Source organism: Talpa occidentalis, unplaced genomic scaffold (assembly GCF_014898055.3).
Source record: "Talpa occidentalis isolate TD23 unplaced genomic scaffold, MPIMG_talOcc4v2.1 talOcc4.12, whole genome shotgun sequence".
Lineage (NCBI taxonomy): Eukaryota > Metazoa > Chordata > Mammalia > Eulipotyphla > Talpidae > Talpa > Talpa occidentalis.
The window spans coordinates 93,383,580-93,399,723 of record NW_023601212.1 but is presented as its reverse complement, the minus strand read 5'-3'; the positions used below and the strand labels follow the sequence as shown (position 1 = coordinate 93,399,723).

The following is a 16,144-nucleotide window of genomic DNA, read 5'->3' as shown; positions in this document are numbered from 1 at the left end:
TTAAAAACCGTGTAGCATTTTGCTTTGTGATAATGACAGTTAACTCCATCCTTGATCACCAACGACATGGTAGCCCCCTCTTGAAGGTGGACTTAATCGTGTAACTCTGTTCCTCGGTGATAAGAAAATACTTTTTTCGCCCATGTTCTGCTAAGCACTTCTTAAATGTGGGCTCATGAGTTAGTGCTCCCTCGCCTCTTTTTTGGGGTAGAACTCTCCATGTTCTTTAAAATGTGGTCTTTGGACCAACTGATGGGCATAACCTGCAAGTGTTGGAAAAGCAAAAGTTCAGGTTGCACCCCAGGCTCATAGGATCAGAAGAAACTCATTTTATCACGCTCCCCAGAATCTGTCCTTGCACATGGAAGCTGAGAATCTGCTCTAAATCTGCTGTCAGCAAAATAAAACCCATGGACCCAAGCTAGCCAGCTGCCTCTTGTTATTTATTGGAAAGTTCTGTTAGAACAGCCACCCCCGTTCACTTTGGTCTGGTCTGTGGCCACTAGATGCACAGATCGCAGAGTTGAGGGACTGCGAGGGCGCCCTGGCCTGCAGGGCTGGAAATACTTGCTCCCTGGGAAAGTTTGCTGACCCCTCCCCTGCCCACCTCACTCTGGCCATGACTTTTTATTAATTTATCTCATTATTATTATATGTATCAATTATTCATATTATTTACTTATTTGAAAAATTTACTTGTTTTTAATTGCTTCGTTCTCTCTCATTTTACTTGTTCCACTTTATGCTTCTCATTAACCTTTGGTCGTTCTACTTTTGTCCCCTTTTATAAACTTGAGATACAATGGACACATTTCTGGTGTACAACATTGTGATTTTTTTCAAAGATTTATTTATGTATGCATACAAGAACTGGGGTGTAGACCAGAGGTGCGGGGGTTGAGAGGATCCACCAGAGACAGTGGAGAGCAGAACAGGTGGATCTACTGAAATACACTGTTGAGGGGAGCAGCGGCGAGATAGGAGAGATCTGCTGTGCAGTGTGGGTTGCTTCTGGACCACAGGGAATCGAACTCATGCTGCAGTGGCTGGCAAGAGCTTGATAGCTCTGTCTTTAACCCCTGCGCCACCAGGGAGGCCCCACAACATTGTGATTTAATGTTTGTGTATGTTAGAAATGATCACAGTTAGTTTAGCAAACATAGTTATGAAAACATTTCCCCCCGCTCAGGATGAGAACTTTTAAGATCACCGCTCTGTAACTTTCAATATAATATAATACAATAGTATAGACTTAAAAAAACAACAGAAACTAAGTTATGAGTATTAGCCTCCCCTAGGTTATCTTTGCATCCTGCCTCTTAGAATAAAGTGAGAAATTAAAGGGAATTTAGGCTTAAGCTCCTTGTCCACAGCTGAGTACTTAGGGGCTCCCTGATTTCTTAGCTGTCCACCTGCTGAGCTCGGAGAGTTTTCTGGGTGAGCTCTGCTTTGGGTCATTTTATTCTTTGCGCAAGAGGATTCATTGTTTAGGAAGCTGGTCGGGCTTGTTATTCCTTTGAAAAGACTTTAAATATAGACATTCACAAATTAGAAAGAAAAGAGAATTTCTTTGTCAAATCATAGAGGTTGGTTAGGTTGGGAAAATGGAGGGAGAGTAGTTATGGGGTGGGGGGGAGTTGAACCCAGAAGGGAGACCCAGAGGGATTGGCTTCATGGTTGTGCCCTGTGCGCTGCGGTCCATGCTCAGAGGGACCCCCCCGCTTGGGTGTCGCTCTGTTGTCACATCAGCCAGGCACCCCGTTTTTGTTTTGCACTGAGCCCTGCAGCCCAGGAGGCGGGTCGGGAAGCCTGCGGGACCCGCTGTCCCGGGAGGGTCGGGCTTGTGTGTGGCGTCCTGTCAGCCAGCGGCTGAACCACCCCCGGCGGTGAGTGTATCCACCTTGCTGTCATCACCAACCCGACAATCGACAGGGCTGCCTCCCTCTTACCTCACTTTGTTTGTGCCAAGGGAAGAAAGACTGCTTTTAATGATTTCTTGAATTAAGCGGTTAGAGACATAAATCTGCTGTGCAGAGGGGGTTTCAAAGTGAATTTCAGATTATCTCCAGTTAAGGATGGTGTTTGATCCTCGCGACTTGAGTGTAATTGCCTTCAAAGATGTACACTGCACTTTCCCCCGCAGAGTCTGCCAGAGGTGCGGCTTTTCTAAGAGGGGTGTCCCTTAAGGAAATTGGGCTCCCTTCCTGGCTGAGGTTGAGGTCCCTGGGGACTTCTGAGCCGATGGGGTTTTCAGGCCACAGGTCACTGGCGGCTGCCTCCCCAGGGTGTCCCTCCCTCCTGATCCCGGTGGGGAGGAATTTCATCCACTGACCCTGCAGGTAGCTGATTGAGTCTGAAATAGCAGCCTCCCTACCCAGCAGGGACCAGAGCAAGGAACATTTGCTGTAATTTCTTTCTCCTCCCCTCAGAACGATTGTTAATCAGGAGTCCTTCGGAAACAAAAAATAAAAGGAAAGCAAGAAAAAGGAGACCTAGTTTGGTGAACCCAGTGGAAAACTGCCATTCTGCTCCTCAGAGCCCCTGGGGCAGTGAGTTCGTGAGATAGGGGCTCCCCGTGTCTCAGAAGCTCAGGCACACGGGGTGAGCAATGCTTTTAGTACTTCAGGACAGGCCATGGACCTGGATGATCATAATTACAACTGTGAATGGTGGCGAAGTGGTCATAGCTGCTGCCACTCACGGAGCACCCGGCCCGTCTTGGGCCACGTCAGTCATGCCTCTTAATCCTTCTAGCACCCCACGGCCCAGCCCTGTTTTATGGTTCACCCGTTTGAGACGCTCCAGGTTGGCTTTAGCCAAGAGCACACAGCTGGTAAGTGGCAGGGTGAGGTTTCAACTCTGTCTGATTCCAGGCTTGGACCTTGTCCCCTCACCTGCCCTGTGACCCCTGCCTTCCTCCTCTGAAAGTCCAGTGGAACCCCCCTCCCCAGCCTGAGGATTTTAGGGACTGGTGGTGAATGAATTGCATCGCTGAAGAGCCAGCAGATTTAAACCTCAACAACTGTTTCCCGAAATATAGCTGAGATGAATTGAGGTGGTAGACAGGTGAACATTTTTGCAAGAATGTATTTATTGTGTGTAAAGGAAATATCTCTAACAGGTGTATTAAACTTGCAATTTTAGAGTGAACTGATGGTTTCTTTTAAAACACAAGTGTAGGAAAAGAAACAGTGAGAGTCTTTTAAGTGAAAATGGTAGTGTGGGTGAAAAATCAGCGTGGCCCACTGGATCAGCTGTTCTAGAAGCATCTTGCCTGAGCATTTGTAAGAAACTTGCATGCAGTGTTGTGGGGTTGGGGAGCTTGCAGTGCTGGGTGCTTTGTTCTTGGTGGGTAATGACTAGAACAGCCCTGTCAACATTTTAGACTTCTCCATCCACTTTGATGGGGCCGTCACTACTTTTCTTCCATGGGCATTCCCCTTCTTACCAAAAAACCAGACACCTCCCTGACTTTCAGAATTATTCACGGGTATTAACAAGAAGCACCTTACTAGGGCCTGCGGGGGTCCACATCATCTGTGCTCTGCACACCACCGTCTTGTCCATTCTTCCCCTAATATGCCACCTTGACCTTCTCTCTGTTTCTAGAGTAAGACAAGCCTAAATCTGCCTCAGGACCTTTGCACTTGCTGTCCTTTCAGTCTGGAACACTTTCTCTTAGGTATTTGTATGACATATGCCTTCTTACTGTTCTGGTCTTCACTGAAATAGGAACCTCCCTGACTTAACTCTGCCTCTCCCCACAATCACTCATTATCCCAGGAATGGGCTTTTTTTTTTTTTTTTCCTGCAAAAACCAGAATAGTAAATAGTATAGCCTTTTGGGCCATATGCTGTCTACTGCAACTACCCAGCTCTGTCATAGTTATGCAAAAGCAGTCATGGACATGAATGAATGGGTATTTCTGTATTTCAGTAATGTTTTATTTATGAAAACAGGTGGCAGGCTGGATTGGACTGACTAACTGTAGTTGGCCCTGGCCTATGCAATTATCTTGTATTGTTGTCCTAACATTTATCAGAAATGACCTTATTTGTTTGTGTATGTAACTTGTTTTTCTTGTATCTGTAACAGATAGGTACTTTAATCAGCTAAGTGATGGATTTAACTGGAGTCCTTATATCTAGAATGTAAGCCCCAGGAGGGCAGGAACATGCCTTTCCTTCTTGTTTAGTGTGGAGTCTTTAGCATCGTGCACACAGTAGGTGCTTTATGAATATTTAAGTGAATGGGTACTGTCACTCATGGAAATCCTGTATTTGTTCATCCTCCAGACCACTGTCACTCACTTATGTTGCTCATTGTTTTGTCTGGAACTCTGGAAACAGACACAGCCAAATCTGGAAGTGGGTCATGGTATAACATGACAAGCCCATGAGGCACAGAGCAATGTCACATAGCAGGGCATTGACTCAGGTTAAGTCAGAAGTGGCTTCTGGAGGGTGTGGCATCTGAACTCAGTTTAATGGATGTATTTAAGCTTTCTGGGAAATGAAGCAGGCCTGGAAGGGCATCCTATTGCAGGGAACAGCCTGAGCAAAGGCATGGCAACCAGAGCTCTCTGGTTGTATGCTGTGGGAAGAGTGAGCAGTTCAGGGAGGCTGGGGTATGTACAATAGGGGGGTGGCCACAGGATGACCCAACAGCAGCAACTCGAAGTCGTGAACAATTAACACAGGGCTTTTCTCAAATAGGGGCTTGGATGCCAGGCATTTAAGTGTGGTCTTTGGTTTGGGGAACTGAAAGGTAGACCTTGCTCCATGGAAGTTTAAGACTCCTAAGCCATGGATCTGACTGCAGTAAATGCTCCTCCCCGGTGATTCAGCTTCAACTCTCTAGAGTTGGCCAATATTTGGAGGAGAAGTACTTGGCGTTTTAGATAGTTAGGACCAAGAAAAATAGTTTCTTGGCTCTTGAAATATATAGACGGTGCTAACGAACAGCCTCTGTGGCTATCACCTTGCCCTTATCCCCGCATCTAAATCTCATCAGCTGTCAGCAGGGAGTTAACTACACAGAGAAAAGGCAGCATATGGTGTGGCAGAGTGGGGAATTGCAAGCCTTGAAGAAAATTTTATTGAGGTGGGCCAGCCCTGCTGTTTATGAGGCGCTTAAAGGGAAATTGTGACCTACAAAGCCACGACTGTTCCTCCTTGTCACCCCGCCAAGGAGGAACATCCCCACAAGGCTTTAGGGACTCCGCCTCCAGTTTCTAAGACTTGGCCAAGCCCTAAGGAAGCTGGAGCCAAGTTCAAGGGTGGAGGCTGATGCCATCACAAGCCTTGGGGCTGCTCCAATAGGAAGGCAACAGGAGAGGTCAGGAGACATTTATCAAGCACCTACTATGTGCTGGGAGCCAGGGGGTAATTCATGTCCACCATGTCCATACCTGTTCTTATTTTTTTCAGTTTCTATAGCCTCAGCATGACTGTTCTCAGCAATAGTTACTTAATATTTTTCTTTAAATTCACTCACTTTTATTTAAAGATTTATTTTTATTTACTTATGCATAAAGGAACTAAGGTACAGGCCAGAGGTGTGTGGGGTAAGAGGATACACCAGACAGAGTAGGGAGCAGAACCTACTGAAATACACTGCTGAGGGGAGCAGCAGGTGAGACAGGAGAGGTCTGCTGCACCATGAGGGTCCGCTCCCTGGCCTGGGATCAAACTCATGCAGCAGTGACTGGCAATAGCTTGATAGCACTGACTTTTAGCTCTGTGCCACCAGGGAGGCCCCTAAATTCACTTACTTTTTACTTAACCTCAACCTTTAGCTGTAATAAGCACAAAACTATGGTATAAATGAAGTCTGCTTTCTTTTGAAAAACATCAATGTAAATACATATCTATTGGAAGTTTTCAAAAAACACTGTTTACAAGCCATGTGGAATATCTGGCTCGCCGCCATTTCTATCCTACCTGGCCTTGACCTGTTCAGTCCTTGCAGGTTTGCTAGAAGGTTTGATTAACTACTATGTACATGAGGAAAGAGACCCAGAGAAGTTTAGCAACTCACGGAAAGTCACACAGCTGGGAGCAGCAGAGTCTGCATTTGAACCTAAATCTTTCTGGCTCTGCAGTCCAAGTGACAAGTGCTTCTTTTCAGAGAAAGAAAAAAAAGGATGTGTAAACATCCCTGGGGTAGACAGACAGATTCAAAATTTTATAACTCAGCCACAAATATTAAGACTGAGGCCAAACGTCTTACCCCTTCTTGGAGTAAAGATAGCTTCAATTGCCATCATCCAGATTCCCAGTGATTTTGCCGATAGGGCTTGCTTCTGAGACTTATGGCTTTTGTTCCTGGGCACTGCTGCTTCCGCATGGGGAGCCTTTCATTATCCCATAAAATAGCAATAATCAGTATTGACTCCAATACAGGAGCCCAGGAGACTGAAGTGGCAGGGGAGGGACAGCACACAAGACTGTCCCCTCAAAGCCACTGAGGGCAATGGAGGGGTGCTAGGGTGAAGGGGGCCCTGTTATATTGGAGTCTTATTAGTATTCAGTCCTCACAGAAGGGCCTTGGAGGAAAAACATCTTAATGGGTTCTGAATGAGCCCAACTGCCAGCCATCAAAGGCAACAGGGAACAGGCGGGTTGCCCTTGAGGGTACAGCAGTGACAGCCCAGCGCTGAGCTCTGTCCCGGGCTGGGCAGTTTCACGTGGCATCCATCAACAGGTGGGGGTTGCAGCTTGGGGGAAGGACCACTTGGGGTAGATGAGCCGGGCCAGGTCAGCAGGAGAGCAGCAGCCAAAGACTAACTCCAACTGGCTGGGGTGATCCCAGTTTTTCTTAAAATGTTTAGATTTCCAAGGGGTAAGGTCCTAAAATCATGACTGCTGGTCTGCATGGAGAATTTGTGGGTTAGTAGAGTCACCCTTTCAGTATAGGAATAGTGCCTGCTGGATAGTGGGCTCCTGTCCATGCAGGACCTGGTGCATGGAGCATTGGTGAAATTTCTGCTGCCACTTTGCAGTCCTGAAACAGACAACCACTCAAGTAGCCTTGAATGAAAATTACCTCATGTTTCAATGAAAAAAATATACATGCCAGTTCTCCATTACTGTAAAAAAAAAAAAAAAAAAAAAGCATCAGAAAGTTAATGGCTTGAAACAGCCATTTTGTTCCGTTCATGATTGTGGGGATTCTGGAAGGGCTCTGCTGGGCTGGGTGGTTGCCTGTGGCGGGGATTCAGGAAGGGCTCTGCTGGGCGGTTCCTTGTGGCAGATCCTGGCTTACCAGGAAGTCTTCCTCCATGTCTGGGGTTCCTCTTTGGCCTTCATCGCTCTGTGGATGGCATCTGGTCTTCCAGAGCCTCTTGCTCTGGATTGATTTGTTTCTCATAGCATGATGGTCTCAGGCATGAGCCTTCTTATATGGCAGCTGGCCTCTAGGGGAGGCAGGAAGTGGAGGCTGCCGGGAGGTTAAGGGCTATGCCTGGATCAAGCATCATCACTCCTGCTACATTCTTTTGTCCATAAGAGTCACAGGGGGCCCCAGACTCTAGGGACTGGAGAAATAGATCCCGTCTCTTGTTGGGGTGGGGTGATGGGGGTGTGTATGGCACAGGTGGGGTGATGGGTGTGTGTGTGTGTGGTGGAAGAGCACAAGGACAGGCCAGATAGTTGTGGCCATCTTTGGAAGAGACAGACTCCTGCACCAGGAAGGCTTTTCAAGGAACCTCCCATTAATGTTCTGTCTTCAATGTCCCTTCGCCTCCCATCCAAAGAACAATAAAAAGGCCAGGCCCAGGGATTAAACTATAAGTCTCACACTTAATTTTCCCTGGGTTCTTCATGAAGTCCTAATGTTTGATCTGGAAGGTTACTTTGATAAGGTAAACTAACCCGCAGAGTGAAAAGGACCCCAGTGTGAGCCAGCTGTGGGGGAAGGGACACCATGCGCATGTCTGTGGGGCTTCAAGTACACTGTGATGAGAGCAATGGCTTGTGTTTGTCAAGGTCTGGAAGGCAAGACCATCGGGCTCAGACCAACTCACCTCCCACCTGATGCTTAAATCTGAAGCGCACTTCAGATTTAAAAAAGCTTCAGTTGTTGAAATGGTGGCATATTCAAGCAGTAAATTGATGTTTTCAGTTGAAATTTGCTTCCAAGCCAAGATTGTGGGCCATTATTGGGCATTTGTCTCCGTTTAAAAGTACAGGGTAACACATAACATGGACATTCATTCAATTGAACATTTAGAATCTTAGCTAAAGGAAATTGAATAATTAACCAAGCACATATTTTGGGAGGGATGGCACTAAACTTTGCAGAGAATAATAGAAAGAGATGCTGCATATTAACTCTAACTAGAGAGTAGTTAGTCCATCCCCTTGAAATGTTCTGTATGAGGGGATGGCACGTAAAGCCTTGCTTTGGCACCTAGTCTCTGTCACCTTTTTGTCAAATCCTTTCTTCATTCTCTGGAGTCAAAACTGAGTGTGCAACTCATGCCTTCACAAGTACAAGCTATCCACGAAATCTCCCCTAAACTGTGAAGTGCGGTCCTGGGGCCAAAAAGGAACTTAAATCATGACCTGGTCACAATTTGATTTTTCAAGTAACACCAACTATCATGTCGCTAACACCTGCATACAGTGCCCAAAGGCTGCTTTCCTTCACATCGCTACTGATTTACATGACAACTTCCCTGCTCCTACCGCCAAGTCACTGACAGTAGTTAGTGCTCATCTCACATTTCCTGGCGGAGGCATTTTCCCATCCTGCAGGTGTGAGCTGTGCAGGGTCATCACTGGTGGGTGCAGGGGCCAAGGGCTCTGTGCGGCTGTCCTGCTTAGCTAGAACACAGAACCCAGGCCCCTGCATTTAAGGAGGCTGCAGGGGAGGCTGTCCACGTGCCAGCGGCAGCTCCTCTGGTGTTCTCAGAGCCACTCTGCTGGCCTTTAGCTGCAGAGGATGCTGGGGGCCAGGGTGTGACCATGGACTCCAGGGAGCTCCTCTACATTGTCTTCACACCCCCCCCCCCGCAGGGTGCCTCTGAGCTGTGGGGTCTCATGTACTGGGTGAGGCACTCAACTGCCCTTGGGGACCTCACGGTCTGCTGAGCACAGGAATTTGCATTTCTCCAGACAATGAGTATTTCCTCCGCACAGCCTTCTGTTTGTCCCTGAACTAGCGTGATGGTTCAGAATCCCATTCTCGGATCAAAAAGTTGTGGTATGTTTATACATGGAATACTACTGAGTGATCAAAAAAGACAAACTCGGGCCATTTGCAGCAACATGGATGGAGCTGGAAGGGATTATGCGAGCCGAAATGAGTCAGAAGGGAAAAACTAAATACCGGCTGGTCTCACTTATATGTAGAATATAGAGAAGCCAAATAAAAGGTCAAGGAAAAGTCCAAACTAGCCAGCTGATTATGGATCTGAGGCCTCCAGCAAGGGAAGGTCCGGGAAGGGGGCAGAACAGGAGGGGTGAACACCAGGGGCTGTGGTGATGCTTCACGGGTGATGTGGTGGTGGGAGAGCTGTGGGGACTACAATGATGTAAGGAAAGAAAATTTTAATTAATTAAAAAGTTAATTATGAAAAATCCCATTTTCTACCCCAGAATCCGCGGCAGGGTGGGAATGGATGTTGCTGTGTCTGGAGACATTTTTGGTTGATGGCTGGTTACGGCGGGGGGCGGGCGGGGGCAGTGGTGCTAGAGAGACCAGGGATTCCACTGAAAATCCCGTAGGGCAGCAGTGCCTGGAACAGCCCTGCACCACCAAGAATGTTCTGGTCAAAATTGTCCTGGTGCGCGGTGGAGACGCCTGCTCTGCCCTCACCCACAGCTTTTCCTCTGGATCCTGCGTCATCATCACCACTCTGCTTTCCATAGTGCCCCGGCTTAGTTCAGGAGCAGTTCACTCGTGCTATCCCCTCTGTCCAGAATGTTCTTCCCCAGAGAGGTCCTCCTTGATCTCTGGGCTTTGCTGCTGAGCCCTGGGCTCTCACTTCCTCTTTGCCCCCCTGACCCCTCCGCTCCTGAGCAGTGGGGCGCCACCTCTCCACATCCCCCTGGGATTTCCTCCCCGGCGCTCTCCCCCTGGCTGCCAGGTTAGAGAGGCTCACACCAGTGGGGCGGCTCCCACTGTAGCCTTGGGTCCCAACCCAGGGCCCCTACGTACTGGCGTGGAGGGGACAAGAAATAAGGAAGGTTGAAAGCAGACAGAAGGGAGGAGAGTGTTTAGAGCAGACATTCTGGCTGCGTGCACCTATTGCTAACTTGGTGATTCAGGATAGCCTCTGTGCCTCCATTTTCTTGCCTGCAAAATGGGGTGCTGAGCACCCCTTCCAACTGGCAAGCTGTGTGTGGCTGGTTCTGGTGTGTATCGCAGGACTTGTGTGTGCTGTGGCCATGCTCAAGAAAGTGCCAGATATAGAATGTCGTTCGTGTGACTTTTCCCCATGTCGGGTGGGGGTGGAGTGGGGCCGGGTGCACATTCCCCCGAGAGCCAGATTTGAAGGTAGAGGGAGGAATGTAGCAGCGAACACCCTCAGGGCCCTTCCTGTTGGCTGAACACATCTGTGTATTAATGCGCTTAATCCTCACCAGCTTCTGTTGTCACTGTTCCCTATCGGCAGGTGAGAGAGGGCAGGATGGCTGAGCAGGGTGCGCGGTGAGCAGGTGGCAGAGCTGGCATTCAAGCAAACCCCGGAGGTCCGGCTGGCTCCAGTGTTACCCAGGACGCTAAGCTACCGACCCCTCTATTTGTTTATCCTCTCAATTTGCAGAAATGTTCTTCTTCTCATTTCTCACTGCCTGTGTCAATGCTTCCTGCGGTTGCAGTCAAAGCTGATTAGTCAAATGGAGTGGGGTGGGGCTCGTGGGCTGGGGGGAGGTAGGATACTCATAAGGGGACCCACCCACACACCCACCTGGGTGTTCTGTGCCCAGCCCTTAACGTATAAAGGTGACTGGTGATAACACAGAGAGCCCAGTGCCATTGAAAGAAGTTTCCTGTTGCTTACAGTTCCCCTAGAAACCAGAGGCACACCGGCCACACAGGGCCTCAGGAAGAACAGCTGGTTTTGGTCAGGAAGCAGAAGACAGGAAGGAGCCCTCACTGCAGTTTCTGAGAGAAAGGCAAGACAGGATGGAGTGGACAGCTCACAATTGGCCAGTCAGGTCATTCCGGAGGGCTCTGGGCTGCAGAGGTGGTCTCCTGGTACATGGCCCTGGGATGATGGAAATGCAGGCTGGTTAAGGTCATCGTTGGGGGCCATAGGCTGAGAAGTGCAATTAATCCTCACTTCAAGTAGCTTAAGTTGGAATAAGGTAAAATGAGACTAGATCCTGGAATAAGGGCACTCAGTTTTGACTGGATATTTTGTTTCCTCATTAATGGTACAGAGAAACAAGGCTGAAGGGAACTATGCTGCTTGAGGGTCTGTGGTGGTAGGTGTGCATAGGAAAGCTGTGCTTGGCCTTCTTGGCTTGGCTGCCTCTGAGAAACTGCTGGCCTTGGGAGGAGCAGTCCCTTACATCTTGAAGGCCTCAAAGGCCAGGGCATCAGGATTAGAGAAAACAAGAAAACAGTTGCTATGATTGGCCCTGCAAATAGATTGTTCTATTGCCAAATAGACCAAGACAGAATCTAAGAAATCCCACAATCTCACACAGTTACCAGGGGTGGCTGCTGAGGAGTCCAGGGTGGGTATGGAGCCAGCCTGGGACTCCCCCAGCATGCAGAGCTGTGCAGTGTCAATACACGCGTGTGTCTCCTTATCAGAAGTGCCACCTCTTTTCTGAGTGGACTCTCAGGTTCCAGGGGCACAAATGGGCCCACAATTGACAGTCTCTGGGCCGTATGCATTGGGTGCCTACTGTATGTCAGGGTCTAGGCTGGCACTTCAGTGATAAACCCCTGGGCACGGTGTCTGAGTTTCTGGAGCCTGCAGACTAATCGGGCACACTGAGGTGAACCAAAGTATGCACCAGGTGGTCTGGACCTGGGGAAATCAAAGAAGTCTTCCTGGAAGAAGTGGCATTGTCACTGAAATCAAAAAGGTGTTTTGAGAATGATGTGAGCTGAAAGAAAGTGGAACCAGTATTTAGCAGCCAGGCCCAGCATCTCCTTGGTAGATTCCACTCTGGCCTCTTCTCAGGTCGGACTGCTCTATGGCTGTTCTCTGCCTCATGGAGATCTACGCCTGAGCAGGAGTAAGTTTTGAGGTAAAGGGTGAGCGTCTCTCTCAGTATTCACCCTCCAGCCATGCTCAGCCTATACTAGTTGCTGGAGTGAGCAACTGAACAGCTACACGGGCGAGCATGAAGGTATGAGCTTGGGCTGGCCTGAAAGAAGAGGTAGGATCTGACAAGTTGCATATCCCTCCAAGAGGAGGGCCGCGCGGAACACCGCCTTGCAGCTGGAGCTGAGGTGCTCCGTGTCTGAGAAAGTAAACATCACGGGATCGCCCTTGGCTCCAGCCGTTGGGCCCCGACACTGCAGGTGGTGATTGACTGGGAGAGCCCAAGTGTAGGACCAACCTATTTCCATTAGAATCAAAAGAATTTTGATTAATTAGATTCTTGGGGGCCTCTCTGCCTTCTCCCTTCCCTACTTTGCCAGGAAATACTAATCTCAAAGTGAGACTCCCCAGCCCACCCCCCAGCCCCAGGTCACTGGTATTTGTAAGGTTGGAATTTGGTTGCCATGACATTTAATCTGTTTACATGGGCTTTATTCTGGCCTCTAACTACAGACTGGGCAGTGGGGCAGAGTCCAGGCAGGGTTAAGCCTGGGGCAGTTCTGGAATCCCTGGGGGGCGGGGGGGGGAAGGTGTATGTGTGTGTGTGTGTCTTGTCTGTCTGTCTGTCTGCACCCATGGCCACCTGTTAGGGCATCTCACATGGCTGTGAGCATCATGCCCCCCCACCCCCAGGGCAGCTATTACATACTTCCCACGTGGATGATTTCTTTAGACTAACACTGAGCGAGATCCGTCAGAACAGAAAGTCCAATTCATCAGGATAGGGACCCTCAACTCCAGGATCAGTGCACAGTGTTTGTTGGGGGCATTTTGGGATGCAGAGAAGCAATCTCACATGTCCACCAGGCCCTTCCAGGCCACTGAGTGTGAGCGAAGAGGCTCTGCACAGCTGCCCATTAAAAATGGGCTACGCTGAAGTGGGGCGATGGTCCCCCTCACTCCCTGCCACCCACCCCAAGAAGTTTGAGTGGGTTTCTAAAGTAATATGCCAGTGGGAAGAAAACATGCTTTTTACCTTAAGCCTCCTGGCCACATACTGTCAGAGCCAGGCTGTGGGTCTGCAGTGGATTTAGGAGCTGGATTAAGCCTGTCCATCAAAGTCAGTCAGAGGGGCCTCCTGCTCCTCAGAGAGGCCTTCAGATGCTGGGGCTTTCTCTTCCCGGATGGTGTCTGGAGCCTGTCCTCGGGTTAAAGCCAGGCAGGCATTTGGGAAGCTGAAGCAGGCTGTGCCGTTGCGCCTCAGACCCAGAGCTGGTAGAAAGCAGCCATCCCAGAAATGTCACCCCCTTGAGCAGTGACCCGCAAACCCAGAGCCAACCAAGGACTGCTTTCATCTGCTCTTCAGAGTGACTTTTTTCTCAGCGCGCATCATTAGCCTCATGGCCAAGTCTTCTTCAAAAAATAATAAACCTTCCTTCTGTGGAGTGAAATGACAGGGATGCCTTCTAAGCAGTTTTTTGGTGGTGGGGCATTTTCGCAGGCCAAGGTGAGACGCCGGCGTTCATCGGAGAGTGAGACAGCACAATTCAATTTGGACATAATATAATTAATTAATTGGGGGGCAAATTGCATTAAATAGACAGCTCTTGATTTTAATGGCGCTCTCTCAAGAAAGTAGCACTGCAAAGGGGGTGATAATGTTGTTCTTTTAATTTTTATTATCAGCATCAACAATAGCAACTACAATTAATATTTTTGCGCAGATTTATGTTATGGGCACTGTATTGAGTGCTTGCCTTAAGTTACCGTGCATTAGCCTCACAATTAGCCTGTGACATTCCCAAGGTTACAACTCACTTTCTAGAGCAGGGACTGAGCAAATTAATTGACCATAGTCTACCTGGGGACTAGATCACCTGGTTCAGACCAGGCAGGTAGGGTCCAAGGCCCAGACTATCTCCTACTGACTAACCCAACCTCTTTACTAAAACATGTCCAGCAATTTATGGAATATACTGGAAACCTTATGCAATGACACTGGTGATAAGCAGCAGAGAATCCAAGTGCCATGTGCTGACTGACAGCTCTGGACTGTCCAGGCCTTCTCTCTCCACCTTCCAGCTCTACTGCACCGCCCGGGTCAGCATTCCTGGATTTCACGAGGAAGCAAGGGATGTGGGGGTGCATGCTTGGCTCTCTGGAAGAAGGACAGGCTCTGGGGCAGCAGCAGAGGTCAGGGTTTCGGGTACAGGCAATGTGGACTCAACAGTCTGTCCTGCTGCATCATTATCTCCCGCAGGAGAAGCTCTAGATTTGACTTGGTGTCCATAGGCACTGCAGGTCCCCTGGTGTCCATCACTCTTTTTTTGAGTCTGTTGTTTGCAACTAACATCTATTTTACACACACCCTTCAACTCTCACTGCTTCCAAAACAATGGAGTCTTTTTAGTCGGTGTTCTTTCTCAGCGTGAAACCACCCCCAGCTCGTCTCCCTACAAAAGGAGTTAGGACGGTAACTGTGGCTCAAAGTCAATATCACACACATAGTTGTTAATTCACTTGTGATCCAGGGAGCTTTGAGGGGCTGTCAACGTATGGGGAACCCAAGCTGCTAGGCCTCCTGAAGGCTTTGTTCTAATGTGTGTGATTCGATTTCCTCCTCGTCTTCAAACTGCTGGCCTCTCTCACATCCTTTCTTATTTTCTGCTTTCCAGTAAACTTCAAAATAGAATTAAATTGCATGTTGAAAGTTGACCTGTTACTCTTTCTAGCTCCAGAGGAGGAGGGTTGGGTACACTTTGGCAGCTGCCTGCTCTTTCTGTTCACTTTTAGAAGGTGGCACGGAAGAAGGTCTTTGTAATTTGTATCTTATTTCCCTTGACTAAGGCTTTCTTCAGTTCAGAGATGTGTCATTATGGGCACATCCTTTGGCCCAGTTTCTATGGCCCAGTTTGGATGCTCAACCCTGTCGAAATCTGCCATTTGAAGTCAGAAGAGTCCTTGAAGTGCCACACGAGGTCCTTCTGATGCCCCCCGCCCCACCCACCCCCACACCCTGCCCCACCCCCCCACCCCCCGCCCCACCCCCCCACACCCCTTGTTAGGAAATTTCTCGTTGTGCTATTGTGGGCTGAAACTCAGGAGCGAATGGGGCCCATGAGGCAGCTGGGGTTGGCCCCAGGAAGGCAGGGCTGTGAAGTGTCCAAGGCTGTGGCCCTGAAGGTTTCATGGGAAAGTGTGATGTATTCACATAAACCAAACCGGTTAGTGAGCACTCACCCAGTGGATGTCATTGGCACAGGAACTTTAGCAAACAAGATCCCATTCATAACTTAAAGAGGAGTGTGTGTTACTTGCATTTTACAGGATGGGTAACTGAGGCTCAGAGGGGGTGACTTACTTGCTTGGTGTCACACAGCAGGAAGTGGCAGAGCCTAGGTTAGGAGGCAGACGGGCTGATTCCCAAGGCCTTTCTCTACAGTGAATCTCACACGGTGCTGTTTCAGCAGAAGTCTCCCAGAGGGCTGGTGAGCAGGAGGAAAAGCGGTTGGATGGATGGATGATTGGACGGATGGATGGATGCATGGATGGCTGGGTGGGTGGAGTGAAGGGGTTAGAATCAAAATGGTGGCTTTTGAAAGACAATGACCCTGGGAGGAAGAGAGACACTATTCTTTGGTTTTCCTGTTGCATCCCCATCCCCAGCCCAGTTCTGGCTGTTTAGCATTGTCCTAAAAGGTCTTGTGGTCCCTTACGACCCCCAGCTCCTAGGGCTTTTGAAGAAGGTTGGAGTGAAGGTTGGAGACCATCCACAGGGCCTCCTTCACCCTCCACAGCCCCCCATCTGCTTTCCAGCCGAGCAGGTGATTGATCTGCTCCCACAACCTTCTCAAGCCTACCTTGTATCTCCTTTGCTCTCAGTCCTAATCTCCCAGGCAGAACTCGGCTGCAGG

At 49.0% G+C, this 16,144-nt stretch overlaps 1 protein-coding gene across 1 annotated transcript in view; it reads left to right on the top strand.

Annotated features, from left to right (window-relative positions):
* XYLT1 (xylosyltransferase 1) overlaps positions 1–16,144 on the top strand; it is a 275,010-nt gene that overhangs the window by 33,524 nt on the left and 225,342 nt on the right. The window lies entirely within an intron of this gene.